General features: G+C 31.0%; 1 pseudogene across 1 annotated transcript; it reads right to left on the bottom strand.

Annotated features, from left to right (window-relative positions):
- Positions 1 to 17,517: 17,517 nt before the first annotated feature.
- BDCG_16642 lies at positions 17,518 to 17,606 on the bottom strand (annotated as a pseudogene). Its single transcript has one exon. The product of its transcript is annotated as a tRNA-OTHER (tRNA).
- Positions 17,607 to 27,461: the final 9,855 nt, after the last annotated feature.

The raw sequence follows: 27,461 nt of genomic DNA, 5'->3' as shown, positions 1-27,461 counted from the left end.
CGCGATACACTGATCTCAATTCTCATTCAAATTTAATAACTATCATTAGACTGGCCGCTGGGACCATGAATTTCATGTTTGGTTTCATTTGATCTGATCTCATACATTTCTTGGCGTGAATCCCGCTGGGACTGGCTATCAAAAAAATAGATAAAGTGACTATATATCAGATCTTAAAATGAAACCATGACTTGAAAAAAATGAGAAAGTGGTTTCATTTGGTCCCATTTAGTCTCATTCTTGGCATAAAGTTACTATTTTTAGACATTTTAAGGTTTTTTTTAGACTATTTTTAATTTTTTAAAAAGTAACACTTTTTGATAACACTCAAATGAGATTTAAAGTCATTTAAAGCAATAAAAATAATTTAAATTGAGAAGTGGAAATCATGATCTCATTTGGAAAATGTGACAAGAGTAGACAGTAAGTCTCACTGAGACAGTATAAGACTACTATCTAATGTTAAAACCGTGTAATGGGATCAGTCGAATTGGTAATAGAACTATCAAAAAATCTGGTCCTGGTTTCAGACACGGTCACACGGTCAGTCTAACTATCATTCAAACTGAGATGATTATACATCAATTTCAATTCTCATTTGAACTGATAACTATTATTTGAACTGAGATAATTGATCATCAATCTCAATTCTTATTCAAACTTGTAAGAATAAGTGCTCGCAGGCGATTATTCAGGTGTTTGCAGCTTGGCGTGATATGTACTGTTAACTACTAGAAGTATTCACAGTAGAAAGATAAAATATAGAGATCAAATGTATAATAGCATTCAAGCTGAGTTATGAATAGTATTCACAAACTCCAGTCTATATAGTTATGTATAGTCAATGGCTACTAGCTTTATTAATTATATGAGAGATAGAAATAGAGATAAAGAATCTATGAGAAGCAGAATTTCTTACATATCTCTTCCTCTCTAAGACTTTGTTCATGAAGTCTTTCACTGAGTGACTTCATAAAGTCAGCTCAGCACTGCAGTGATACTCACTAAAAATTCTTCATATCTATAAAAAAACCTCAGTGAGGAAAAATTCCTTATTATTACAAAGAGAAAAGAGTCTGTCACTCAGTTTCTTATTTCATAAGATTCTTTATAATCTACAGATTCTTCTCTGACTATTACACAGATTCATCTCATATCTTTTATACAGAAGAGTTTCAGTTGACTCTTAATCATTTTTATAAGATTCTTATATAATTATTACACAGATTCATCTCATAGATAAATCACTCTCTGTGAGATTATTCTCATTAAAGAGAAGTATTCATAAGTTAATCTTTTACTCATTCTTATAAATCATTATTCTTTGATACTGTAGAATTGTAAGAAATTTTTCATTTTTTCATTAACTCTGTAGAATTGTAGAATCAAGATATTCACAGTCTGTAATCACTCTTTGTAGTTATATAGAAAGATTCAGGCCTGTGATTCATAATCACTTTTATTTACTAAAGTAATCTGACTGTTCTGCAGAATCACTCACAGTGTAAATAAATCTCTCTAGAGTAGTATAAATATCTCAGATCTGTTCACAGAATCTCATCTTCTTTTCTCTTTTTCTATAACAGCTCTCATCTTTATAAACTGTGAGTATTCTTATTTATTCATAAAGTGTTTTCACTCAGATAACAGAGAGAGAGTGTTTCTGATAATATCTATATATTGATTCAAGAACTTCTTAAGAATAAAAAATTTTTCAATTTTAATATCTTTATAAACAATATCTGACTATTACTAAGCTTTTTATGAGTGTCTCTGTGACTTCTCTGATTACTTTTTATCAGCTGATAAAGTAGAGATACTACTATTTATAACTATATCTTTATTCTTCTCAGCTCTGTCACTGTACTCAATCTTCAGATCAGCAGTTAATCTCATATCTCTTTCAGATCAGTCTCTGACTTCAAGCAGTGCAGTCTCTTTCTTTACTGTAAGTCTTCTCATAAGTAATTTCTTACAGACTCTAGCTAACAGTTCTTACAAAGCTTCTGATATTATCAGTGTCTTCTAGAGTCTCACAGGTCTACAATTACTCTCTCTCTGTTCATACAATCTCTGATCAGATATATATGAATATATCTAGATTTTCTATCAATAATTCTCACACTGCAGTACATTTTCACAATTTCATTATCAATGAGAGATGAGTCTCTGAGTACTCATAAAATTCAGATAATCAAGACAATGTAAATGTCATGAATTTATAATAGAAGTTGATTTGAATAGATAAGCTCTCTCTTTACATCTTAATTATTTCTGAGCTGAATACTTCAGTATAACTGAGAGAGCAGACACAGTTTCATGAGAGATATCTGATCACACACACAGATGATCAGCTCTCAAGACTCTGTCACAACTATATATACTCTGATATTCAGCTTCTCTGAAGTCTGTGCATTTCTGACAGTCTTTATATCAAATGTAATAATTATCTGTACTGTGAGTATAATACTCTCTGCTTCTTTGAAGAGAGAAATTGATAGTTATAAGAGAGTTGAGTATTACAGATATTAAGAATATGAGTTTGAGTTTTCTTTATTTTTTCTTTATTAATCTCTAAATTGTGTTCACAGTTCTGTTTTTATTTCTTATTTTTTAGCTTTAATAAGAGTATGATTTCTTCTTTTCTTATATACACTGCAGACTGTTCATCGCAGTAGAAACTCATCATCTTATAGACTAGAACTTGTAAATGACAGTGTTAATATCTTTATTATACTCAGATTCTTAGCAAAGACTGTGTCATTCTGACTTATCAGAATTCACAGTATGAAAGTTATATCTTAGCTTCTACAGATATCTTATCTATCTGAATGATTCTCAAGTAAACTTATTCATCTTATTAGAATACTCTCATCACTGAACCTTGAATCAGAGCTCATAATCTTGCTTCTCTGAGTTAATAATTTCTTTGATCTAATATTCTCTTTCACTCTCTAGTACTTTGTAGACAGAGTGATGAGTCACAGAATTCTCTTCTGAGAATTTCTTATATTCACAGAGTAAAGAGACATGAAAAATATTATATATCTGCAACTCAGATGACAGTTTCAATTTATAGAACTATAAGCTAATTTTCTTCATAATCTTATAAGACTCTGTCTGTAAGAGATTCAGCTTCTTACTAGATCTTTATATAATGATGTTTTCTAGACTCAGTCAGACTCTATTATCTTTCTTAAAACTCTTTATAATATACTTGAAGTCATAGTATCTCTTCTAATACTCTTGAGTCTTTCTCAAGAATTTACAGACTTTCTCTCAGATCTTCTGAATTCTCTCAGTCTGTTCATAAGCATCACTATACTCTATAGTGTACTCTCACAGGTTTATCAAGATTATTCATGAATGAGTCTCAGTGAGTATCTCAAAGAGAGTTTTATCTGTGCTGATATACTTTGAGTTATTGTATATAAACTCTGTAAGTGATAATTAATACACTCAGTCATTCTGATTATAATTAATAAAGTATTACAGATACTGTTTCAATATACTCATCAGGCATTCTATCTGATCATCTGTCTGTTGATAAAAAGTCATGCTTAAATCTTGTAAAATCTTTAGTATAGTTATCAGATTAGATCAGAACTCTTCTATGAAGATTAATTCTCTATCTGAGACAATGTTCACAGACAACTCATGCAATTGAATCACATTGTGAACAAAGATATGAGTCAAATTCCTTGACTTCAAGTTCTTGTAAGTAAGTATAAAGTGTGTTATCTTGATAAAGTGATTCACTATCATCAGTACACTGTCAAAGCAGGCATTATATATGTTCTTACTTTCAGAGAGACTCATAAGAACATTTATTTCTAGCTGTTTTCAAGATTTCTATGAGATGAGTAGAGAAGTAAGTTCTTTATATAGTCTGAATCACACTACTCATAAACTCTGATAAATAGTATAAGAATTCACTATCTTCTTCATAAGTTCTTACATCTTTGATTAGAAGTATTTTCTTGTGAGCAACTCATGAGTTCTAGTATCTATAAAATGACCTGCTAGAGAAGAGTCATGATACCTTTTAATAAGTTCTATATATAGAAACTTATTCACAGGTATATAAATCTAACTCTCTCTTTATAAGAGACTATTTAAGTCTCTTTAATTCTTTATTTCTGCAGAGTTGATCTCTGCTGTAAGTAGTTTGTAAATATACTGAGCATATTCATTCTTCAGTTGCAGTTCAGACAATCTGAATAGAAGATCTTATAAAGACTTATACTCTGTTTTCTCTTATATCAGATCTTTCACAGTACTTCTCAAAGCTCACAAACTCTTCAGATTATAGATACTCTCTTCAAGAATTCTCACAGAGATTCTCAGAGTGTTGACTCTCAGTGTTGTAGAGAGTAGTTATACAGACTTCTTTTCTCTCTTTTCTCTCTTCTCTTATAAAGAATTGAGAGACTCTTCAGTCAATCTCTTTACAACACTCAGTTTAAGTATTCTGTGAAACTTTTCTGTCTTCTCTAGTCTCTCTATATCTGTCACTCTGATCTTCTTAACATAGTCTGATCTGTGAGAGAGTTCATTCACTGAGTTCTTAGTTCTCTTGATATGTTCTATCTTGAATCAGAACTCACTCAGTCTCTGAGCTTAGTAAATCTACTATTATGAGAGTTTCTTGATTGAAGTAAACAGTTATAAGCTATTATAATCAGTTCTAACAGTAATCACTGTCACAAGGCTCTCAAAGTAGTGATGTCAGTGATGAAAGAATTTCACTATTGTAAGAAGCTTCTGATTATAAATGTTATAGTTAATCTCTGTGAGTTACATCTTCTATGAGAAAAAGATCACTGAAACTCAGTTCTCATTCAGCTGTAGTTATAAGACTATTTCTGAAATCATAAAGAAGAAGATATCTGTCTTCAATCTAATTAAGAGTAAGAGATTAAAGTGAAACAGTATCACTGTGTCTGTGAATATCTGTTTCAATCTTATAAAGACTCTATGAGCTTCTGAGATAAGAAAGTTCTTGCAGTTCTCTCTTCTCAACAATCTTTTCATTCTCTATTCACAGAATAACTTCTTCTTGTTTTCATTCTTCAGTATATCTGTAAGAATTAAGAAGATTCTCATAGATACAAAGATAAATTATCTATAGAAATTCACAAAGCTCAGAAAGATTTGAATCTCATGAATACTAGTTAGCTCTGATTATAATAGAATAGTCTTAATCTGTGAAGATTTCATCTGAATATTATCTGTAATAATTAGATATTCTAGAAAATTAATCTAATAAGCACTGAAGTTGCACTTTATAAGCTTAATATACAGTTCTGTCTCATCTAAAGTCTTCAACATACTTTATACATACTCAGTATATTCTTTCTTCTTTGTAAAGTACATCATCACTAGACTGGCCGCCGGGACCATGAATTTCACATTTGGTCTCATTTAATCTGGTCTTATACATTTCTTGGCGTGAGTCCCATCAGGACCAAGCCTCAAAAAAATCTGAAAATGGACCATTTCTGAGAGAAATGGTGTGAAAAATGACCAGATTTAATTCAAGAACAGTGAAATGAGAGTAATTTTCCAGAATAAACTGTGAAAGATGATCATTCTTTCAAAATCAGAATGAAACTGAGACTGAAGATCAAAATCAGTCCTATTCAATTCATTCAGTGATTGCTTATATAATCAGAATTTGGTAATGATTATTGATAATACTTATGAAACAACTAAATACATTCTTGTACAAGTTTATTCTTCACTTTCTCATGAAAACTACACTTCTCTGATATACTGTGATCAGAGGTATTAAACTGTCTGATAATTCCATGTTTTATAATCATGAGTTTCTTGATTGTTTCTCCTTGTAATTATTCTCAGTGATAGTGATAAATATCTCAACTTGAGTTGAACTTTCACTTCATTCTCACCCCTGTCAATGAAATTATCAGAATATTACATGTCATCAGTGTAACAGTTGAATATGTACTCTCAACAATTTTTCATAACTCTAGAATTGATTTGGCGCGTAAATTTGTCAGATCATCTTGAAGATAGTGATCAAATTCAGTTTTACAAGCATGTAGTTTTGCCTGATTTTCAGTTGCAATCAATGTATACAAGTTCTGTTTCAAAGTTAGTATTATAGTTCTATGTGATATGAAGTGTTATCAAAGATTATTACTTACTAGAGAATTGTATTCCACTGTCTTCACATCTTGAATATCTGCTCATTCAAATCTCTGATAGTTGACATTGTAGTAGTCTCAGGCTAATTTAACATATGAGTCTCATTTCTCCTCTGTTCAATCTTGAGAAGTGTAGATGTTAACTCAATGAGAGAGATCTAGTAGAGCTGCTATAGCATAGTACTCTGTAAAAGATTGTTCTGTTTTGCTGTAGTAATATGCCAGTTTATCCCTTGCAGTAACAATAGCCTGCGCTATAGCATCATCTCAGACTGAATTTCTTTTTGAGTGATTCAACTGCTTCTCAAGATAAGTAAATAAACTGTTATACACTCATCAGGCTGACTGCAGTATTGGTGTACAAGTGATTGAGACTGTCTTTGTTATCTTATAAAACTCAAACAGTAAATCAATCACATATTTCAACTGAATTCACTTTATATCAGAAAGTTTTAATATCTGAATCTTTTCTCAATCAGAGTGTTGCACTCAATGATTAATTATCTGACACAATTGAAGAGCCTGAACAGTCATCTTATATATTGAACTTCATCATATTTTAACATTCTGTATCATATTCATTGATGTGACTGATTTGTTTATTTATTGAATATCATGAAATTGTTGTTGTTGTTTAGAAGAGATATAAATCACATTAGCAATGTTTCAAATCTATGATATTTAAATTATTAGTCAATCTATTCAAAATTAACAGTAGTGTTATCAAAAAGCATTATCAAAAAGCAATATCAAAAAGTGTTATCAAAAAACATTATCTTTTGCAAAGTGAATGTAAAAGTTACTTGAGTAATCACTTTCATCTTATTCTCATTTCAAGAACCAGCCATCTCATTATTCTTTGTCTTGATATTAAGATTCTTTATCAGTGTTTGTATCACAAGTTGAATTATATGAGCAATGCAGAGGATATGATCTTGTTTATCATTTCAGAAATTCAAAGCCAATTTTTGCTCCAAGCTCTTCATTATAGTGTAGTTATTCACAGTATTGTCAGTTGTAATTATAAGAAGACTGAGACTAATATCTCAATAGTCATTTTTAATCACAGTTATTAATACCTCTGTTATATAATCCTCAGTATGACTACTGATCAATGATTCAAATTCAATTAATGTCTCTTGATAAGTTCAGTTCTCATCAATGTAATAACATATAACTCTCATAAATGTAAGATTATTTGTACTAGTTTATATATTCACTGTGAGAGACACTCTTTGATAATTCTTCAACTCTGATTCTAGATGTTGCATATTGACTTTGTAGTGTGTCTTGAGATTGAACTGAAGATAGAATTGATATGAAATATGAAGATTTGAATTAAGCATTTGAAGAAGTGTTCAGAATTCAGAGTTTTCAATTGATTAAAGAGAAAGATTCAGAGATATACACATGTGAAGTAATTATTCATAGAAGTTATCAGATGAGAGCTGTGAAATCAGAGTACTGATACAGGGTTATTTTCACATGATTTTCTTCAAATTAGAAAGTTAGTATTATCAAAAATCATTATCTGATAGAGTAACTTATCAGCTCAGTAGTAATTTTCTGATTATTTTTCTTTTATTATCTGCATTCTGATGACTTCAGATGTCAGGAAATTTCTTCAGAGCTATGATCAGTTCATGATGAATGTTTCTGAATGAAGTTGCAGTGATTGTAGTAGAGAGATGACTCTTCAGTAATCTGTAATACAATCTGTTGATAATTATTCCATAGTTCATCTTGATATTTGTGTTGAGTTTTTCATAAATTTTGTGACCTGGAATCAGATGTGAAGAATGAAGTGATTATTTATCATGATTGAAAGAGAGCATTCTGTGTTGAATTGTAAATAACATAGACTTTATAATTCACAGTGATTTCTTGAAGAGTTTGTGAATCTTCAATAGAAGTAAAAGAAGTGAAAGAAGTGAATTCAGAAGATATGATAATAATTTGAGAAAGATGATAATTTATTTTCAATAACTGATCACTGATGTGTGTAAGAAGAATTAATATAAGAGAAAATAATCTTGTTTCTTAGCTTAGTTATAATTTTAGTACTAACTCAGATTGAATATCATCAATGTATAAAAGTAAACAAACAATCTTGATTAATCTCTGTCATATTTCTTGAAATATATTAATATTGTGAAAGAGAGCATTACTAAATTACATTATCAGATAATATCATTAAAAATATATTAATATTGTGAATATTAATGTTGAAAAAATGTTGATACTTATATGTTATAGTGATTTGTGAATCATGATAGTTAAATATATGTATATATATATATATTGTTCCTGACTTGATTACAACTTGTACAATAATTTTTAAAAACTCAAAATTAATTTCAATTATTAATAATTATGAACTTATAACTAACTAATATAAAAAGAAAAAAACTTTTTCTACTCATCATCTTTCTTCTCTTTCTTATTCTTCTTATTATTCTTCACAATTCACTTCTTATTCTTCTTCTTCTTCTTCTTCTTCTTATCTGAGATGATAATCATCTCAAAATCTCTCTTCACTGCCTTCTCAGAGAAGGGTTTCTGCTGCTTTCTCTCAGTCAGTCAGGTCAATCTGTATCTTAAAATCCCGCATTTCCTGGTCTGCTGCCTCGGGTTCTACTTCAGTGACAAGCAGATTGACATGCTCAGAGAGTAGAGCTATCTTCTCAATGTTCTGAATCATGAAGTGCATTCAAGACCTGAATAAGACCTCAATTTCCTTCTTCTCTGCCAGCTCCTGCTAATCAATTAGAGAACAGAAGCATTATTAAAAATCATTATCTCTCAATAAATAAAAAACTTATCAGTTTTAACTTCTTTGTCTCTCACTTTAACACTCTCTCAATCTTCTTCTGCTACTGCTTATTTACAGTAACACTCTTCTTCTCTCTCTCTCTCTTTATCTTAGTCTCAAATCATTCTCAGAACTTCTTCTGGTCTCACTGCTACTGTATAAGACTCTTCACTGTCTTCTTCTTCAATCTCTCACAGACAGTGTCATCTGTATTATTTCTATACTTAGTTCAGTCTAAATCTATCAGAAGTGTTACTTAAAATTGTTATCATTCAGCTTTCTTACAGAGTCTCTTCAAGGTATTATAACATATCTTACAATCTGTCTTCTCTCACTTGAATGCCTTCTTCTTCTCTTTCTTCAATCTGTGACAGCGCTCACGCGCCTTGATGGTCCGCAGGACTGCAGAATATTTGAAGAAAGATAATATAATTGATTTCAGTGAGTGTTGAAGAGAGATGAAGACAGAAGAGATGATCAGAAATGATATGATAATAGTGATAATAATGATAATGATGATGATAATAATGATAATGATAATAATGATAATGATAGTGATGATAATAATAATAATAATAATAATGATGATGATGATGAAAGAAGAAGTGCATTGAAATATATTACTGACTTATCAAATATAAAGAGACTCAAAGAAAATATTAACAGCTTTCAGTGATGTACAGAAACAGCTACAGTATTGCATAGCAACATTATCTTCATTTAATACATGCACTGTTGATATTCTTTGTATGCAGTTATTATATAATCTATATCAGAAATACATGCAGAAAACAGATCTTTATTGCTAGAATAAATGATTGCAGCAATTCTCTGTTTTCATATTATAAAGATAAGTTGTTCTTATTTCTTTCTTCTCTCTTTTCTCTTCTTCAATCAATCACTAATTTCAAGCTGATATGAAAACTATTAAAACACTCTCAGAAACTCTCAAATTAAAGAGTATAAACTAATCAAATTTCAAATGCAGAAGAAATCAAATTATCTTCTACAGATTCAATTACTCATTCTCTCTCAAATAAAACAGCAGTTGTGTCCCTCTTCCTCCTCAATCAAATGAAACATGGCCCGCGAAAAGTGAGTATCATGTCAGGCCATAATGGCCAACATAGCCTCAGTATGCAGAGCTGTATATACACAGCACATACTGAACTGAGAGACTGTGTGAGTTGCAAACTGACAGCAGCATCTCAGAGAGAGCTGTGCAGTGTGAGAAAGCTGCAACTCTTGATCATATGTGCAGAGAATGAATCACTGCAGTAAGTGCATATGCATTGAAGTAACACTTTTTAATAACACTCAGTCTCTGATATGATGAAAATAGAGTCTCTCTGTGAGATCTGTTTCTATCAGAAGTCAGGGAATCTTATATTTCTCAAGATCATCTTCACACGCCTTGTCTGTGAAATCAATGAGAGAAATTATTGATTTCAGCATTCTGTTCTTGATGTTATTTAAGTGACAGCAGAGTTCACTCTGATCACACTTTTTAAGTGTATGTTTTCTAATTATTCACATTTATATAGATATATACTGATTATTTATTAGATGATGTTAAGACAATGACTCATCACAGCTGTATTATTCTCACTGTGAGAGATACACAGTTAATGATGAACATTGTAAAGACTCTGAAGAGTGAGTATTTTAAGAGTGCTGTGACTCTGTGATCTTGATTTTTTTTTATTTTTCTTTTTTATTTTTTTCTTTTTCTTTTCTTTTTTTTTTATTTTTCTTTCTCTTTCTGTCTCTTTTTTTCTTTCTCTTCTTTTTTTCTTTCTCTTTTTTTTTTTTTTTTTTTTGTTGTGATTTTTTCTTGTTGTTTTGTTTTTTATTTTTTTATTATTTTTTGTATTTTACATTTTTTTTTTAATTAAAATGATATTGATTATGATCTGTGTTTAGAAAAGTAATAATATTTGATAACACTCTCTGTTGAATTTTCAACAAATGAGCACTATGTTATGATATTATGTAAGTAAGAAATGATTTCATGATCTCATTTAATGTCATTTTCAATAATAAAATCAGAATGAAAATGTGACTAAGAATTCAAACATATTCTTTATCTGAGACTAGATTTTTATTTGAAAAGTGAATCTGAAATCTTTAATATTTGAAATAACGGGATTTGAGATCAATGTGATGAACACAAATCATGACTAGAAGTAATACTTTTAGACAACATGACAACTGTAAAGTTTGATCCTGGTCTCAGACATGGTCACACGGTCAGTCTAATCATCACATCATTCAGATATATTATCATGAAGACATTCAGATATGTGTGAAGTGTTTTATTAATAAAAGACTGAAATACTGCAGAGATATTAGTCAGATCAAAAGACATTACTAGATATTTAAATAATTTCAGTGCAGTTCTAAAGACAGTCTTTCATTCATTCTCAGACTGTATTCACAGCTGTGTATATATATTAATTATATTCAGTTGTGTGAATATAACAGCTTCTGTGAGATGATTAATTACATTCTCAATCAGAGATAGAAGATAGCAGCTCTTTATTATCTTGAAGTTTAGATTATAATAGTCTACATACAATCTGAGATCTTTATTCTTCTTCTTTATAAATATCACAGAGACTCTTATAAAGATCTGTGAAGATTGAATGAAGTCATTCTTCAGATTCTTCTTTACATAGATCTGCAAGACCTTTGTCTCATGATGAAAGAGCTTATAGATTGATTCTCAGAAGAGTTTCTGTTCTTCTATTAAATCTATTATCAGATTCTTCTTACAGTGAGAAGAAAGCTCAGCTATCTTTACTGAGCTAAACATCTCTACAAGATCTCAGTATTTCTCTGATATCTGAAGCTCAGTTTTCATAACTGTGAGATTCTCAGACACTTGTAAAGTTATTATATAGATAAGCTTATCTTCTCTAATCAACTCTACAGCATTAACTGATTCTATCTTTATAAGTGAATCTATCAACACTGATCAGAAGTATAAACCTGACTCATAGACAGCTATATATGAATTATGTCTTTGAAGTTATACAAGTCTTAAGTATATGTCATCTGTGATATCTGCAATAATCACAGTTTCTGCAAATCTTCTTCAGATTTCAGAGAGATCTTGTAATTTAAAAGTAACTCTTACAAGTCTCTCAGCTCTCAGATCTGAGTTCTCACACTCTGCTTATTATAAGAGCAGGTTCTCAGTTTTCATTATTCAGCTTATTCACTCTGTGAGTCTTAGAAACACTACAGTGACCTGAAATTCTGAGTTCATCAATACTTCTTATACTTGTAAGACAGCAGTACTAGAATCTTAGACTGACCGTGTGACCGTGTCTGGGACCAGGACCAGATTTTTTGATAGTCTCATTACCAATTCAACTGATCCCATTACACAGTTTTAACATTAGATAGTAGTTTCATACTGTCTCAGTGAGACTTACTGTCTACTCTTGTCACATTTTCCAAATGAGACTATGATTTCTACTTCTCAATTTAAATTATTTTTATTGCTTTAAATGACTTTAAATCTCATTTGAGTGTTATCAAAAAGCATGACTTTTTAAAAAATTAAAAATAGTCTAAAAAAAACCTTAAAATGTCTAAAAATAGTAACTTTATGTCAAGAATGGGACTAAATGGGATCAAATGAAACCACTTTCTCATTTTTTTCAAGTCATGGTTTCATTTTAAGATCTGATATATAGTCACTTTGCATGTTTTTTTGATAGGTAGTCCCAGCGGGATTCACGCCAAGAAATGTATGGAACCAGACCAAATGAAACCAAACATGAAATTCATGATTCCGGCGGCCAGTCTAAGCAGTACTGCAGCACAGTCTCTCTTCATAAGTAAGTATTTTCATTGAGAGAGCAAGTTCTAGACTGACCGTGTGACCGTGTCTGAGACCAGGACCAGATTTTTTGATAGTCTCATTACCAATTCGACTGATTCCATTACACGGTTTTAACATTAGATAGTAGTCTCATACTGTTTCAGTGGGACTTACTGTCTACTCTTGTCACATTTTCCAAATGAGACCATGATTTCCACTTCTCAATTTAAATTATTTTTATTGCTTTAAATGACTTTAAATCTCATTTGAGTGTTATCAAAAAGCGTTACTTTTTAAAAAATTAAAAATAGTCTAAAAAAAACCTTAAAATGTCTAAAAATAGTAACTTTATGCCAAGAATGAGACTAAATGGAATCAAATGGAACCACTTTCTCATTTTTTTCAAGTCATGGTTTCATTTTAAGATCTGATATATAGTCACTTTGCATGTTTTTTTGATAGCCAGTCCCAGCGGGATTCACGCCAAGAAATGTATGAAACCAGATCAAATGAGATCAAACATGAAATTCATAGTTCTGGCGGCCAGTCTAAGAGCAACAGATTCAGATATCAGCTTTAAGACTCTTAAGAAGACTGTTGCTGACTCTGTCTGTGACTTCTCAAATTTCTATTTTAATTTATTCAGATAGTTTATGTGAAGATATTCTGATTTAGAATAGATAAAGCAGAGTCTCTTTTTCTTAATCTCTCTGTTATATACTCTGTTTATAAGAGCTTATGAAGCTCTCTCTCTCTACTCAGCAGTCAGATGTGAATCTCTGTGTATCTTGTTATCTTTTTCTAATAAATCTGTTCTCTGTTATTCTGACTCTTACAGAGTTAATCAATGATCTGCTCTTCACAGATCTATGACTCTCACAGTGATCTGTAAGTGATGAATGAGAGTCATCAGTTTCTTCAGAGTTAAGAACTTAGAGTTTTACTCAATGAGCTTATTCTGCATGTTTTTATTCAGCTTTTTTATAAATATCATTATTCAGGTCTTGTTTCAGAGCCCTGTTTTCACAGATCTCAATTCATATCATAATTCTGTGAAGCACTGTGAGTAGTCTTTATCAGATTTCTCACCTCTTTTTCTAATATTGATGATTGTAGTTCAAATGTTCTCTGTTCAGCTTGTGAAGTCTCTCAACTTATTCTTTAAATAGATCTTAAGAACAGATCAGTAGAATCTCTTATAATCATTCTCTAGATAATTCAGCCAGTTCTTGACTTCAGTGTAATAGAGATCTATTATTATATAGATAATAGCTTCTTCATCTTTCATGTCACACAGTCAGACTTACAAGTCAATTTCAAATATAAACTTATAAAAGCTTTTATAGATTGTGATTTGATAAGTGATCTTAAGTAATCACAGCTTAAGAAAGTTTCTTTTCAGTTTATAAGTATCTCTGAAGATTATGTCTAGAGACTCAGTTTAAGAGTGTTTGCAGATAGTAAGTATTTCTTATAGAAAAATAGCTTGATTCTGCAGAAGATGATCAAGAATGTTCTTCACTGAGATTGATTTATTCATGAGTTCAGAGAGTTCTTCTGTCACAGATGTAGAGAATGATATTCTGTGAGTAATTAATAAGTTCTCTGAGACTTCTTTTATAAAGACTATTTATAATTCAGATGACTGCTTCTGAGTGTCTGCAGTAGAGTTCATAGAGATTGAAGCATATGAGTTTCTAGTTCTTTCAGTTATAACAGATGATTACTGACTGACTGAGCTTGAAATGTAAGAATAAGTGCTCACAGATGATTATTTGAGTGTTTACAGCTTGATATGATATATACTGTTAACTACTAGAAGTATTCACAGTAGAAAGATAAAATGTAGAGATTAAATATATAATAGTATTCAAGCTGAGTTATAAATAGTATTCATAAACTTCAGTCTATATAGTTATATGTAGTCAAGGGCCGCTAGCTCTATTGATTACATGAGAGATAGAAATAGAGGTAAAGAATTCGCAAGAAGCGGAATTTCTTACAAAACTGATAACTATCATTCAAACTGAGATGATAGATTCTCACTTGTATACATTTCAATATACTCAACTGTTATACACTGTAAGAATAAGTGCTCGCAGGCGATTATTCAGGTGTTTGCAGCTTGGCGTGATATGTACTGTTAACTACTAGAAGTATTCACAGTAGAAAGATAAAATATAGAGATTAAATGTATAATAGTATTCAAGCTGAGTTGTGAATAGTATTTGCAAACTTCAGTCTATATAGTTGTGTGTAGTCAAGAGCTGCTAGCTCTATTAATTATATAAGAGATAGAAATAGAGATAAAGAATCTGTAAGAAGTGAGATTTCTTACATACTCTCTTCTCTCTAAGACTTTGTCTGTGAAGTCTTTTACTGAGTAACTTCATAGAGTCAGCTCAGCACTGCAGTGATACTCACTAAAAACTCTTTATATCTATAAAAAATCTCAGTGAGGAAAAATTTGTTATTACTATGAAGAGAAAAGAGTCTGTCACTCAGTTTCTTATTCTGTGAGATTTTTTATGATCTACAGATTCTTCTCTGACTATTATATAGATTTATCTTACATCTTTTATATAGAAGAGTTCTGATTAACTCTCAATCATTTTTATAAGATTCTTATATAATTATCACATAGATTTATCTCACAGATGAATCACTCTCTGTGAGATTACTCTTATTAAAGAGAAGCATTTATAAGTTAATCTTTCACTCATTCTTATAAATCATTATTCTTTGACACTGTAGAATTGTGAGGAATTTTTCATTCTTTTATTAACTCTGTAGAATTGTAGAATCAAGATGTCTGCAGTCTGCAATCACTTTTTATAGTTATATAGAAAGATTCAGATCTGTGATTTATAATTACTCTTATTTACTAGAGTGATCTGACTGTTCTGTAAAATTACTCACAGTGTAAGTAAATCTCTCTAGAGTAGTATAAATATCTCAGATCTGTCTGTGAAATCTCATCTTCTTTTTTCTTTTTCTATAACAGCTCTTATTCTTATAAACTGTGAGTATTCTCATTCATCTGTGAAGTGTTTTCACTTAGATAATAGAGAGAGAGTATTTCTGACAATATCTGTATATTAATTCAAGAACTTTTCAAGAATAAAAAAAATTTTCAATTTTAATATCTTTATAAATAATGTCTGACTACTGCTGAGCTTCTTATAAGTGTCTCTGTGACTTCTCTGATTGCTTTTTATCAGCTGATGAAGCAGGGACACTGCTGCTCATGACTATGTCTTCACTCTCTTCAGCTCTGTCACTGCATCTGATCTTCAGATCAGCAGTCAATTTCATATCTTTTTCAAATCAGTCTCTGACTCTAAGTAGTGCAGTCTCTTTCTTTGCTGTAAGTCTTCTCATAAGTAATTTCTTACAGATTCTAGCTGATAGTTTTTATAAAGCTCTCAGTGTTGTCAGTGTCTTCTGCAGCTCTACAGATCTATGATTATCTCTTTTCTACTCACACAATCTCTGATCAGATATATGTGAATATGTCTAGGTTTTCTATCAATGATTCTCACACTGCAGCGCATTTCTGCAATCTCATTATCAATAAGAGATAAGTTCTCAGGTATCTGCAAAATCTGAGTAATCAAGACAATGTAAATGTCATGAATTTGTAACAGAAGTTGACCTGAACAGATGAGCTCTCTCTTCATATCTCAATTGTTTCTGAGCTGAATACTTCAGTACAACTGAGAAAGTGAACACAGCTTTGTAAGAGATATCTGATCACATATACAGATAACTAGCTCTCAAGACTCTGCTATAACTGTATACACTCTGATGTTCAGCTTCTCTGAAGTCTATGCATTTCTGATAGTTTTTATATTAAATATAACAATTATCTGTACTACAGACATGATACTCTCTGCTTCTTTGAAGAGAGAAATTGATAGTTATGAGAAGATTGAATGTTACAGATATTAAGAATATGAGTTTAAGTTTTCTTTATTTTTTTCTTTATTAATCTCTAAATTGTGTTTACAGCTCTATTTATTTTCTTGTTTTTTAACTTTAATAAGAGTATGATTTCTTCTTCTCTTATATATACTGTAAACTGTTCATCTCAGTAGAAACTCATCATCTTGTAGACTAGAGCTTATAAATGACAGTGTTAATATCTTTGTTATAATCAGGTTCTTAGTGAAGATCACATCATTCTGACTTGTCAGAATTTATAATATGAAAGTCATGTCTCAGCTTCTACAGATATCTTATCTGCTCAGATAGTTCTCAAGTGAACTTATTCATCTTATTAGAATATTCTTATCACTGAACCTTGAATCAGAGCTCACAATCTCACTTCTCTGAGTCAATAATCTCTTTGATCTCAAGATGTCTTCTCAGTTTCTTTTCTTCTTCAGCTTCTTATAATCACTGACATAGTGACGATTATTATTATTATTATTATTATTCTTCCATTATACTCATATGCAAGCGGAGCTTATGATGAGTCCTTGCGTGATGTTAAATACAGACCAAGTGTTGATTATACAGGAGGAAATACAGGTGTTGAGACCACGCCAAGATAACAAGAACATAGAAAATACAAAGGAGTGACAATTAGATACATGCGATAATAACTTCCCAGCCCAGGAACATAGAGCAATTTTATTGAAGCGATTTGTACACCTCTGTATTTATTAGGAACCTGAGGTGCTTGAGTTCCGGATTTAATGTATCCCCTGCGGGTTTCGAACCCACACACCTTGGTTTCCCACGCCAAGGCGCTACCAGGTGGCCGCATTAACCATTCGGCCACCGGGGCGACATAGTGACGAGCAACAACCGCTCCACCACGAACTCGCTCGATTTTTCAAATAAGAACCCGCCGATAGATCCATCGAAAAGCCCTCGATCATACAAGCATTTTGACCCCATCGCCGACCGCATACCCCGTGTGGTGGTGGAGTTATCCAGCCAAACGTGAACCAGACGTCGTTCAGAACTCCTGCGTGGGATTATCCCCCATTCTCCCCTACCACACCACAACCCCGGGCCAAATTGCCATACAAATTGTAAGGTGAAGAGACCTAGCCATATGCACCAATCTTCTCGATTTTGGAAGATCCCCGATCTGTAGTTGTGGAGATATCTGAGGAGCGACCTCCGCGAAAACCCTGTCCATCTTTGATGTTCCAAAACACCAACGCCAAGTCCCACCCTCGTACCGCCCTTCCCAATCTGGCCCATCCCTGGCAGAAAAATACAAAAAGATACCTCGGTGATAATATCAAGCACATAATCAACAGCCACTTCTGAAGTGCAACCTCCGCGGTCTGTCCTCAGTGTATCTAGACATCAACACCGAGTCTCACCCTCGTCCACCCCTCTCAATCTGGCCCATTTCCAACAGAAAAGTACAAAAAGATACCTCAGCAACTGTACTCAATACATAATCAGCAGACATAACAACTATAAAATCAGTATATCTCAAGGTCTGACTGAGCCTTTGATCCCTGCACAGTGAGATATATTAAATCTAGTTTTAATACCTCAATATTCAATAGATTCTGCAAGAGATTGAGAACAGCAACACTAGGTTTCTATTGAATTTGAGAATTAACTCTATATTGATATAATCATTGACAAAGTCTTCTATTTTGAGATATAAATAATCAGTTCCTCTACATCCTGCTGGCAATATTTATATTATCATATAGAAACAGACTTATATTCTCTATAATATCAAGACCCTGAAGAGGGAAAGTCTTGATAGAGAGTATATAGTAGTGTATATCTTAGCAGTTTCTATCTCATTCTTCTGCAGCAGTTAATGCAAAAAAAAAAAAGATCTTAGAAATAGTTTTTTACTTCTCTTGAAAAAGTAAGATGTTTTTCTCTGGGTTTTATACAATATTCTTACAAAGAATTAAAAACAGAGTTGTTTTCTGTCATAATTTCATATTCTTTTAAGTAAGAATTACTTTTTCAGTGACTGAAGAGCTTTCATTAATACTTAATTCTTTTTTACACTCTTTATTAACTGATTTGAGTTGCACACTTGTTGTGTGAGGAGAATTGAATGATTTAGAATAAAATTGAATAGTTTTAATCAATTTCTCTGCAAAAAATTGATTTATTTTTTGTCAGTTTTTCTCTCAAAAACTGTCATATCATCTGATTTATTATCAATTGATATTATACTTTTCCTCACTGTATTCCAAGAGATTGTAAAGATTTTATTGATTTATCTTAAAAATCAATTTTAGTTTATTAGATTCTCTTCAAAAATCTAACCTAGTTACTGAACTAGTGTGAAAAAAATCAGGTGTTTTATACACAAAAGTCTTTTATTCTTCTTTTGAAACAGTCTGACCAACTTTTCAATTGAAAACAGACTTAGAAATATCTCAATTGAAACAGTCTGACCAACTTTTCATTGAGTGAAAACAATGAGTTTAAAAATACACTCAGTTGATGTGGAAAAAGATGCTTTCTCAAATGCTATTCCTGAGATTGAAATTCTGAAGAGAAGAAAGAAAGAAGAAATAGAGAAACAGCAAGTTCTTGAAATACAGAAACTTGAAAAAGCAAGCAAGATTCTTGAAAAGCAGTATCTGAGTGAGATGAATGAAGAAGTTCTGTTAATTCTTCATGCTCAGGCTAGACAACTACAGAAGATGATCAAGTTCAAACTTGAAATCTCAAACACAGTTCAAAAAACCTTGAAAATTTCTAGTACAATCACTGACTCTTTATCTTGCTCTTCTTCTTTCTTTTTTCCTACTTCTTCTTCTTCTTTGAATCAGAAGAAAACATATGCTCAAGCAGCTGAATCTGCTGTCTCTAAACCTGCTGTCTCAAAACCTGCTCAAAATCCTGAGAAAACTGAGAAGAATACTGCTCATGCCTCTATTCATAGAAAAGTGAAAAAGAAAATGTAAAAAGAGAAAAACTTTCAAATCTTCAGAAATAGAAGACTTATTCTCAAAGTCTTAAATCAGGATATTCTGCAAAGAAACAAGCTAAACTCAAATCTCATTTTCAGAATCAGAAATGAAATTAATCAGCAGTTCTTTTCTCAGTTGATGACTGATATTGAAGTTCAAAAATCAGTTATAGCTTCAATTGAGTCATTATTCTTTGAAAACTTCATCATTCTGACTATAATGCCTGAATTCAGTGCTGAATTCCTTATTCAGAATGAGAATCTCTGAAAGTCAGCAGTAGAATCTTTGTTAAACACAATAATTCTATCTGAAAGAAATGAAAAGTGAGACAAATTCATTCTTCATAATATTCCAGTTGAAATTTTTGACTGTGAAGAAGGAATGCTACTTCTCAAAAATGAATTGAAAGAATACAACTCTATTCAACTGAGAAAGAAGCCTGTATAACTAAATTCAATTGAGTTCAGATAAAGCAGGAGAAATGCCTCTGTTCTAGTATATATAAAAACACTTAAACAGTCAAAGATCTCTGAAGTAAGAGTAGCAGGTTTGAAAATGAGAGTTCATGAATACAAAGACTTAAGAATGAATCTCAAAGCTCAAACACAGTGTTCAAACTGTCAAAGATATGAATACTTTGCAATCTCATGTTTTAGAGACTCAAAATGTGCATTCTATGCCAGAGATCATAAAACTAGTGAGCATAAATGTGAAACATGCTCAAAAAGAGATGAAATTTATTGATATACTCTGCTTAAGTGCTCTAATTGCAAAGAAAAACATGCATCTAGCTCAAAAGAATGTATGTTTGCTTCTAGAACTCAAAAGAACTGAAGAAAAGATGAAGCTCAAAGTCAATCTAGAACTGAAGAGAAGAGTCAAGTCAGTAAACTCATAACTGTAAGCTCAAAAAGAAGAAACTCTCAACTATCTAAGTCTTCAAACTTCAATTCTCCAGCTAAATGTAAACAGAATTTGAATCCTCAAACTTCTGTTAAGATTAGAGAATTGAGAAATGACTCTGATGATAAACTAGATATAATGTAAGCAGTTGAGATTCCTACTTTTCAGAACAGTTATAATCTACTATCTGATAATAGTGATTAGATTCTACTCTATTCTCTTTTAGTATGAATATACAACAAAAATAACAAGAAAAGTTTAAAAACTCTTCAAAAATCACATTTATTCAAAATAATGTGAATAGAAACTCAAATTGTATTTATTCTTGTCTTCAAATTGCATTTGAATAAAAAGTTGATTTTATACTGCTTCAGGAGCCGAATTTTGATACTGAGCAAAAATATGTTATTTCTCATTCAAGCTACTACTGCTTTTTACCTCAAAAGTCTTAGATAAAGTCAAGAGTAGTGATCTATGAAAGAAAGAGATCAAGATATCAATTTAATCTAAGATTTGATATCATGTCTGACTCTGATATTCTGATGAGTGATATTATAGATAAAGAAAATGAGTTTGATACTATACAGCTTATAAATATCTATAATGAAAAGTCATTGAAGGAAAATAATAATATCTGAACAATTGATAGAGAATTTCTGAACATAACTTCATCAAGAAACTCTATAATTGCAGAAGATTTCAATGCACATCATCTCTGATGAAATTCAGAATGCAAGAGAGCAGTGAGAGCTGATAATCTGATTGAATGAACCTTTGAGCATTCAATAGATTTGATTAATAAGTTTGATCAACAAACATTCTTTAGAAAAGGCATGAAACAGAAGTCTATTATAGATCTAACCTTCATATCACAAAATCTAATGAAAAGAAGACTTGTAAACTGATTTATTGATTCAAATGAGACATCAGAATCAGATCATGAGATTATTGAATTTGATATTGAACTGAGTGAAAAATAAATAAGTGAAAATCCTCTTCTCTCTAATCAGTATAACTTTGAAAAAGCTGATTGAAAAGCAGTTGAAGAAAGCATAAAACTGTTAAAATCTGAAAGACAGAATGAGCTATATTGAAATTCTGATCAAGATATCTCAAATGAAATGCTTAAGAATAGAGTGAAGCTTATTACATCTATTATTCTAACAAGTGTTAAAGATAATATTTCAAAAAGAAAATCTTCTGAGTATTTAAAACCTTGATAAAATGAGAATATCTCATCTAAAAGGAAAGAATTAGCTACTGTTAGAAGAGATTGAAAGAATGATGTAATATCTGATGAAGAGTTCAAAACTGTCAGAAATGAATATTTTTCAGATATCAAAAGAGCTAAAATAGACTGCTGGAATAAATTTCTTGAAGAAGCACAAGAGAAGAAAGTTTTTAAAGCTTTTAACTATACTATAACAAGAAGTGTAGCAAAACTTTCAGCCTTAGAATATGAGTTTCAGAATGAATCATATACAGCAAACTCTTTTGAGGAAAAATGTCAAGCTTTCATGAGAATTCTCTTTCAGAACTCACCAGATTCAGATTCAGATTCAGAGAAAGAGAATATATCACTTCTCAACTACATTAATGAAAATGACTGAGAATGGTCTGATCTTACATAAGATGAATTAGAGTCAGCTATCTTCTCAAGTTCTGTTAAAACTGCTGCAGGTCCTGATTCAATTAATCACTTAATTATTCAAAATACATATTCCTACTTAAAGAATGAATATTTTGAGCTCTTTTTCAATCTCTTGAAAAATGAATATTATTCTGAATGCTGAAGAGAAGCCACTGAAGTGATTCTTGCAAAACCTAATAGAAAAACTTCAATTTCTAAGTCATATAGAGTAATATCTCTATTGAACTGTTTAGAAAAGGTTTTAGAAAAGATAATAGCTACTCAACTATCTTTTATAAGCTCTATAGATGATTCTCTTTTATTCAGTGAATAAATGAGAGATAGAAAATAGTGTTCTGCAATTAACACTGTTCTCTCAGTTATTCATGATATTTAAATAGCAAAGCATGAGAGTCTGATCTCAACTGCAGTTTTTATTGATATAAAAGAAGCATTTAATCATGTTTCAAAGTCAAAGTTAATTCAGACATTGAAGATATTAAAACTGCCACTTTCTCTAATAAAATGAGTTAACTGTTTTATGTCTAAAAGAATTATACAACTCTTCTTTGATGAAATGAAACAAGACAAGACTGAGATAAAAATAGAAGTATCACAGAGATCTTCAATCTCACTCATTTTATTTGCAATATACACTGCATATCTATTCAAAAATAGAAATATGAGAATAGTGTGATCTCTGAGTTATATGAATGATATTGGTCTAGTCTACAGCTCAAAAACTATCAAAGAGAATTTGAAAGTAATTGAAGAAGCTGTAAAGAAAATCTTTGTTAGAGCAGATATCAATCAAATTCAATTTAATATGAATAAAACTGAGTTAATTCATTTCTTTTCTAAATTCAATGAGAAAGAACTATCTCTAACTCTTTTAAATAGAGAGATTAAACCCAGTGTAAATGTCAAATGATTAGAAGTATGATTAAACTTCAAGTTGAATTTTAAATATCACATTCAACAAAGAACTGTCAAGACAGAAAGACTATTGAATAACATAATCAGACTATCAAATACAGAGAGAGGTCTATCTTTCCAGGCTATGAGACAGTTATATATAGCCTGTATTACATCAGTAGCTGATTATAAAGTTCAAGTTTAGTGAAATAATCAAGGGAATTTCACTGAACTCTTTCAAAGTCTGTAAAACAGAGTCTTGAGAAGAATTCTGAGAGCATTCAAATCATCTCCTATTAAAGCAATGAAAATTGAAGCTTTAATTCCTCCTTCTACTATTAGATTTGAAAAGGCCTGTATAAACTATGCTCTGAGAGTTGTAAAGATGAGCTCAAATTATATAATCAGAGAAAGAGTCTCTTCTTCATTTCCATCAATTAACTCTGGAAATGAACTGAATTGAAATAGATTTCTTGATTGAAATGAAAATAATTCTTCAAAGAAAATGTCTTCTCAACTGTACAGACTATACTCTCTGATTAAAAATCAATTTTCTTCTTTAAATATTGAAAAAGTTGATCATGAGAAGTTATCTCTCTGAAGAGAAAAGCTTGAATCTCTTATAGACTTACAAATAAGTGAACTATCAAAAGAGAAAGAATATGAACAGCATTTGAAGAGAATTTCTACAATCAATATAAAAGACTCTATTCTGATTTATTCAGATGACTTAAAAAATGAGAACTTGAATAGATTAGACACAGGCATTGCTTATACTGAAGATAATATTAATTTTATCTCAGATTTCTGAAATCTAGACTCTGAATGTGAAGTCTTTGATGCTGAACTATTTGCAATAGTGAAAGCTTTCAAACTCATTGAAATAAAATCTCATAAAAGAGGAAATTATTTGAAAGAGGCATGAATATTCTCTGATAGTCAAGCTGCTTTAAAAAGACTTAGAAATAGTCAGATTCATAATGATCAAATGAATCTTGAACTGATCTTAAACTCTGTTTTGAAAATTCAAAAGAGAAGAACATCAAAGCTGATAATTCATCTACACTGAGTTTCTGCTCATATGAATATTCATGACAATGAATTGGCTGATTCAGCTGTAAAAAAGAATGCAGAATTAAGCAGATCTATTCAAAAAATTATGTTCTGGTCTTTTATAAAGAGAAAAATAAAAGAATCTTGTTTAGACAAGTGAAATGAAAGCTGGCAGAAACAAAAGAAGAGTATACATTATTCAAGATTTGAAACAAAACCCAAGTGGAAATCTTGTTCAATTAAATATAAAAAGAAAATATTCTCATCTATAATACAGCTGAAACTAGAACATGACTATTTCAAATCTTATATACAAAGATTTAATGATAGATTTGACTCAATAGAATGCTCATTCTGCAATATAAATGAGAATTCTGAGCATATTGTAATGCACTGTGCATTATACAATAGTCTCAGAGCCAGATTGAAAGAGAAGTATAATCTAAATCAATTAAATATGAGATTCTTATTCTCAACTGAGACAGGAATTAAATACTTAATAGACTTTCTATCAGAAACTCAAGCAGCTACAAGAAAATGGCTAAATTCAGAATTATCTGAATATGAAGAGAAGGAAATCAATCAGATATAGTCTGTTAAAACAGCTATACACTCTCTTTTAATAATTTGTTTTGTTATAGTCTCTCTTTACTTTATCTTTTTCTTTATCTTTTTCTTTCAATTTCTTTCTATCTATCTATTTAATGTGTCTATCTTTGAGACTGTGTTCCTTTTCTCTTTTCTTTTGTCATGATATTGTCAAATGATTTCAAAGTATCAAAAGATGTTAAAACACTGCAATTTGTAAACAGTTTTTGTATTCTGAGCTAAAATTTTCTGATTTTGCATATCTGAAATTGATGAATGTATAATAGTTAACTTTACAGACATAGAAAAAACCCTGAGAACTAAAGTTCTCAGGTAGATGTTATAGTCTCTGACTGCATACATCTATAATTGAAGAATAATAATAATAATAATAATAATCTCTTTGACCTAGTATTCTCTTTCACTCTCTAGTACTTTGTGAACAGAGTGATGAGCTACAGAGTTCTCTTCTAAGAATTTCTTATATTCACAGAGTAAAGAGACATGAAAAACATTATACATCTGCAATTCAGATGACAGTTTCAATCTGTAGAACTGTAAGCTAACTTTCTTTATAATCTTACAAGACTCTGTCTGTAAGAGATTCAGCTTCTTACTAGATCTCTGTATGATAATGTTTTCTAGACTCAGTCAGACTCTATCATCTTTCTTGAAACTCTTTATAATATGCTTGAAGTCATAGTATCTCTTCTGATACTCTTGAGTCTTTCTTAAAAATTCACAGACTTTCTTCTGAATCTTCTGAATTCTCTCAGCTCATTCACAGGCATCACTAGACTGACTGTGTGACCGTGTCTGAGATCAGAACCAGATTTTTTGATAGTTTCATTATCAATTCGACTGATTTCATTACACGGTTTTAATATTAGATAGTAGTCTTATACTGTTTCAGTGAGACTTACTGTCTACTCTTATCACATTTTTCAAATGAGATCATGATTTCCACTTCTCAATTTAAATTATTTTTATTGCTTTAAATGACTTTAAATCTCATTTGAGTGTTATCAAAAAGTGTTACTTTTTAAAAAATTAAAAATAGTCTAAAAAAAACCATAAAATGTCTAAAAATAGTAACTTTATGTCAAGAATGAAACTAAATGAAATCAAATGAGATCACTTTCTCATTTTTTTCAAGTCATGATTTCATTTTAAGATCTGATATATAGTCACTTTACATGTTTTTTTGATAGTCAGTCTCAGCGGGATTCACGTCAAGAAATGTATGAGATCAGATCAAATGAGACCAAACATAAAATTCATGATTTCAGCGGCCAGTCTAGGCATCACCACACTCTATAGTGTACTCTTATGAGTCTATCAAGATCATTCATAAATGAGTCTCAGTGAGCATCTCAAAGAGAGTTTTATCTATACTGACATGCTTTGAGTTGTTGTATATAAACTCTGTGAGTGATAATTAATACACTCAGTCATTCTGATTGTAATTGATAAAGCACTGCAGATACTGTTTCAATATACTCATCAGATGTTCTGTCTGATCATCTGTCTGTTAATAAAAAGCTGTGTTTAGATCTTATAAGATCTTCAGTATAGTTATCAGATCAGATCAGAACTCTTCTACAAAGATTAATTCTCTGTCTGAGATAATGTTTACAGATAATTCATGCAATCAGACCACATTGCAGACAAAGATATGAGTCAAATTCTTTGACTTCAAGTTCTTACAGATGAATATAAAGTGTGTTATCTTGATAAAGTGATTCACTATCATCAGCACACTGTCAAAGCAGGCATTATATATGTCCTTGCTTTCAGAGAGGCTTACAAGAGCATTCATTCCTAGCTGTTTTCAAGATTCTCACAGAATGAGTAGAGAAGTAAGTTCTTTATATAATCTGAACTGCACTATCTGCGAATCCTGATAAACAGTACAAGAATTCATTATCTTCTTCATAAGTTCTTGCATCTTCAGTCAGAAGTATTTCCTTGTAAGCAACTCATGAGTTCTAGTGTCTATAAAATGACCTACTAGAGAAGAGTCATGATATCTTTTAATAAGTTCTATATATAGAAACTCATTTATAGATACATAAATTCAGCTCTCTCTTTATAAGAGATTATTTAAGTCTCTTTAATTCTTTATTTCTGCAGAATTGATCTCTGCTGTGAGTAGTTTCTGAATATACTGAGTATATTCATTCTTCAGTTGCAGTTCAGACAATCTGAATAGAAGATTTTATAAAGACTTATACTCTGTTTCTTCTTACATCAGGTCTTCTGCAGTGCTTCTCAAAGCCTGCAAACTCTTCAGATTATAGATACTCTCTTCAAGAATTCTCACAGAGATCTTCAGAGTGTTAACTCTCAGTATTATAGAGTGTAGTTATACAGACTTCTTTTCTTTCTCTCTCTTCTTCTCTTATAAGAGATTAAGAGACTCTTCAGTCAATCTCTTCACAATACTCAGCTTAAGCATTCTGTGAAGCTTTTCTGCCTTCTGAGTTCTCTAGTCTCTCTGTATCTATCACTCTGGCCTTCTTAATATAGTCTGATCTGTGAGAGAGTCTGTTCACTGAGTTCTTAGTTCTCTTGATATGTTCTATCTTGAATCAGAACTCACTCAGTCTCTGAGCTCAGTGAATCTGTTACTGTGAGAGTT

This window comes from Blastomyces dermatitidis, assembly GCF_000003525.1.
Source record: "Blastomyces dermatitidis ER-3 genomic scaffold supercont1.3, whole genome shotgun sequence".
In the NCBI taxonomy this organism is placed as follows: domain Eukaryota; kingdom Fungi; phylum Ascomycota; class Eurotiomycetes; order Onygenales; family Ajellomycetaceae; genus Blastomyces; species Blastomyces dermatitidis.
Note: the sequence above shows the minus strand (reverse complement) of the source record. Positions and strands in the feature narration are given on the sequence as shown.